The sequence below is a fragment of the Bison bison genome, unplaced genomic scaffold (assembly GCF_000754665.1).
Source record: "Bison bison bison isolate TAMUID 2011002044 unplaced genomic scaffold, Bison_UMD1.0 scf7180017864341, whole genome shotgun sequence".
Classification (NCBI taxonomy): Eukaryota; Metazoa; Chordata; class Mammalia; order Artiodactyla; family Bovidae; genus Bison; species Bison bison.
The window spans coordinates 4,075,381-4,080,070 of record NW_011494913.1 but is presented as its reverse complement, the minus strand read 5'-3'; the positions used below and the strand labels follow the sequence as shown (position 1 = coordinate 4,080,070).

At 45.6% G+C, this 4,690-nt stretch overlaps 1 protein-coding gene across 1 annotated transcript in view; it reads left to right on the top strand.

Annotated features, from left to right (window-relative positions):
- GLUD1 (glutamate dehydrogenase 1) overlaps window positions 1-4,690 on the top strand; it is a 39,287-nt gene that overhangs the window by 21,070 nt on the left and 13,527 nt on the right.

Below are 4,690 nucleotides of genomic sequence, written 5' to 3'. Positions count from 1 at the left end.
TATTCTCCCCTGGGAAATCCCACGGATAGAGGAGCCTGGCAGGCTGCAGTCTATGGGGTTCCAAAAGAGTCAGACGCAACTTAGTGACTAAACAATAACCTTACATCATAAATGTAGTGAATTTGGGTTAGGCTTTTACTCACATGCAATCCTGTTCTCAACACTGGGATGGGACCCTCAAAGATCACCCACCAGGGCAGGATTCATTAGAAGACAGTAGATGGGAAATAAAGAAGCATTCAATTCGAGCTTTTCCCTCAAAGAAACTAAGACACATTAAGCAGATAAGGTATGAAGACAGTGTAATAGCAGGGTGGAGAGTTTCTGAAAACAGACTTCCTGGAAGGAGGTATTTGGTCAGGGCTAGACCTTGAACATGGATAGAATTCAAATGTGAGGATTTGGGGAATAGGCAGAGAAACTGTAGAGCTCAGACTGCCTGAAGATGAGGCACATTTAGAAAGGTAGCAGGAGATGAAGAAGTACAGGAAAGAATAAGAAAATACTCAAGTCCCCGTGTTTTTGTTTTCCTTGCTAGTCAGTGGGGAGCCTTTGATGCTGACTCTTCCTTAAGGGAGAGGGGCTGGCCGCAGCGTTAGGCTAGAGCAAAGAAGGCCTCCACAGTATCAGCATCCGCCTTCCCAGCCTGGGAGCCACATGGCTAGGGAGAAGCACCGGCTCAGAGTGGACTCGGCAGTACCAGGCTGCACATGTGGGACCAAGGCGAAGGACAAGGTTGAGTCAGGAAGAACCAGGAGGACCTGGGCCTCTGGGCTGCGTGGAAGCAGCGCCACGGGCACAGGACACAAGGACAGTTGGCGCTCTGTCCTGCGAACCACGTACAGAACAGGAAGAGGAAGTAACTGAAGAAAGACATTTTGTTACCCAAAACCTGGATTCACCTTGATGGGTGTTAGGCCAAGACATGACCAGACTGAAGACTGGCTTGGTTTACTACTCAGAGCAAGTCAGCACTAGGGATCTTTCCCAAAGCACTGTCTCCCAGAACAGCAAAAGTGGGAACCTTTTAAGCCAAGGGTACATGCATATTCATGAAGGGGCTTGGGTGGTTGGCAGAGTCCAAGTTTTAGTTGACTGAACTTACTAAGATCAGAAAAGGTCAACATCTTCTTCCTTTAGATTTCAGTTGATCTGATGGTTGAATGCTGAGACCTGTTCAAGTACAAGCATCGTGGACAGGCTTAGATAACAGAATGGCTTCTCTTTTGTGAGGAAGGCTTTGCCTGATCCTCTTCCTCTAAGAACTCCATACCCTAACTGTTCACAATTTATTCTAAAAATATAGAGAGATCACTTACTACATGCGAGGCTTATAAAGTACAAGCAAGGTGGGAGGGGGGTTCAGGATGGGGGACACATGTACACCCATGGCTGATGCATGTCAGTGTATGGCAAAAACCACTACAATATTGTAAAGTCATTAGCTTCCAATTAAAACAAATTAATTAAGTTTTTTTTTAATTGGAGAATGAAAAAAAAAAAAGTACAAGCAAGGTGTTCAATATAGTTGGGGTAAGGCTAGAAGGAAGCGTTTTGATGCTATGAAAAGAGTACTGGGAACCGAACCACGTCTCTGGAGTAGGATCAGAAAAGCCTCCTTGAGATGTGACCTTTTGGTCTACACTCTGAAAGAGGAGTACTTATCAACCAGGGGAAGTGGTGCTGGCCAAGGGTTAGAGGCAGAAGGAAGCACCTGGGTCCTTATGTGAAAAGCAGCGAACCTTAGAGGCTGCAGGAAGACTGGTAGCCAGAGTAGAGAGGGCACGAGGGAGGCCCGCAGGAGAGAGTCAGACCAGAGTCCTACCTTGTAGGTGACGAGAGGCTGAGGGAAGACGGAGGTAGCCAGAGTAGAGAGGGCATGAAGGAGGCCCGCAGGAGAGAGTCAGACCAGAGTCCTACCTTGTAGGTGACAGCAAGGACTTTGGTCTTTGTCCTGAAAACAGAGGGAAGCCAGTGAAATGCTAAGTAACAGGTGTGTGCCGCAGAAAATGGGATTGTTGGGGAGAGAGGACGACACAGGAGCCCCAAAGCGCTATTGGCCTGCCTTAGAATTGAGAGGAATGGGCAGACTGGAGAGTGTTTGCGGGGTGGAGGGGAAGCAGTTAGTTACAAAAGAATGAGGACTACCAAGAGCTGTGCACTGTGCATGCTGGGGGTGCTTCTGAGCAGAGGCCAATTCAGCAACTAGGTTGGAAGAGTAAGGATGGAGCCAGCCTTCAGGGGGGCTGCTGAGAGTGAAGTAGGGCATGAAGAGTAGCCTTCACTTAAGAAAACGGCACTGGCGAGAAGACAACTTGAAAGGTGCCTGTTTTCCAAAGAGAAAGGTTTTTGTTGTTGTTTGGCATGTTGATTGGCTGTGGGCCACAGATTCATCTTTTAAGGGCCCTAGTGGAAAATCAGCCTTAGAAGAGGAGGAATATTGTTTCCTCTGAAAGAGAGGAAGGGGGCTACAGCATCTAGTGGAGACGTTTAGACTTGTCTCGTTTCCCGAAGCGACGTGGTGTGTGTGTGGCTGGGAGCGCTGGTAAACGCCCAGGGTTCTGGAACGGGCTCCTTCACACGCCAGCTCCGCGACCTGCGGCCAGTGCCTTAAGCCGTCTGTGTCTCGCATTCCTCATCTAGAAAATAACAATAGTACCTAGTTCATGAGATGGTCATTAGGATTAAGTGAGTCGTAGTATAATGTGGCTCTTGGTAAACACAAAAATAAGTATAAATACTACACCAGGTAAAGTCTGCAAACCCCCTACGATAAAACAGGAGCAGTATGAGGCACTCCAAAGAACTTTGGTTTTGACTGCCATTCCCAAAGGTTGCTTCTCTGTGTTACCTTCTCACGTTAAATGAGCTCTGGGTGTGGGCTTTTTAAGCAAAGCATTGGATTGAGTAGGACAACGCGGTGGGCTGTACATTGTTACTTCCTGGCTGGTTCCCAAAGGTGACAGAAGAAAGTCTTATGAGGCTTTGCCAACCAAACCTTAGACTAAACGCTGGTAAAAGACTGTCCTTAAAGTGATAGGAAATTCAGAATCAGGGCCGGGCCTGAGATAAGAAGCCATAGTTTTTGTTACTGTGTTCAGATGTGAGGGCACTGGAAAGCAAGCAAGTTCTCCACCCTGGCCAGGCTTTCCAGAACAATTAGGTATGCAGGGCAGCTCGCAGCCAGCCGGCACAGTGCCTGACCTCAGAGAGGATCGCTGTCAGCTCCAACATTTGCATTTTCTCTGTTCAAAAGCATTTGGCACCTGGTTTGTAATTCTGTATTCATAAGCATTAACTATTCATGAAGGAAAACTGTGGGAAAACTACTAAGACCATAAATCACTTTACTGGGCCATTTTGGTTTTTTACTTTATCCTCTTTGTTGGTAATGATACAGCTAACACAATCCTAATTCTCTCTGTAAAAGTATTTATTGTCATTTTTTAACTTCTCCAGCTAGAACATTGGAGGGTAAGGGATATGGTATGAAATAAGGCACTGTATCTTATTTCATATGGGTAGCAAATCACCTCAGTTTATTAAATACTAGATACTTTAGCCTCTGACGTAAAATGCTTCTTGTATTTTATATTGACTTCCTATATACATTAAGACTCTGTTTTCTCATGTCCCACCCATCAATTTATCTATTGCACACTGTTCTGGTTGCTACAGTTTCAGTTCAGTTCAGTCACTCAGTAGTGTCTGACTCTTTTTAACCCCATGGACTGCAGCATGCAAGGCTTCACTGTCCATCACCAACTCCTGGAGCTCACTCAGACTCATGTCCGTTGAGTCAGTGATGCCATCCGACCATCGCATCCTCTGTCATCCCCGTCTCCTCCCGCCTTCAATCTTTCCTAGCATCAGGGTCTTTTCAAATGAGTCAGTTCTTCGAATCAGGTGGCCAAAGTATTCGAATTTCAGCATCAGTCCTTCCAATGAATATTCAGGACTAATCTCCTTTAGGATGGACTTTTTGGATCTCCTTGCAGTCCAAGGGACTCTCAAGAGTCTTCTCCAACACCACAGTTCAAAGCTTCCATTCTTCGACTTTCAGCTTTCTTTATAGTCCAACTCTCACATCCATACATGACTACTGGAAAAACCATGGCTTTGACTAGACGGACCTTTGTTGGCAAAGTAATGTTTCTGCTTTGTAATATGCTGTCTAGGTTGGTCATAACTTGCCTTCCAAGGAGTAAGCATCTTTTAATTTCATGGCTGCAGTCACCATCTGCAGTGATTTTGGAGCCCCAAAAATAAAGTCTGACACTGTTTCTACTGTTTCCCCATCTATTTCCCATGAAGTGATGGGACCAGATGCCATGATCTTAGTTTTCTGAATGTTGAGTTTTAAGCCAAGTTTTTCACTCTCGTCTTTCACTTTCATCAAGAGGCTTTTTATTTCCTCTTCACTTTCTGCCATAAGGGTGGTGTCATCTGCATATCTGAGGTTATTGATATTTTCTCCCAGCAATCTTGATTCCAGCTTGAGCTTCATCCAGGCCAGCATTTCTCATGATGTACTCTGCATATAAGTTAAATAAGCAGGATGACAATATACAGCCTTGATGTACTCCTTTTCCTATTTGGAACCAGTCTGTTGTTCCATGTCCAGTTCTAACTGTTGCTTCCTGACCTGCATATAGGTTTCTCAAGAGGCAGGTCAGGTGGTCTGATATTC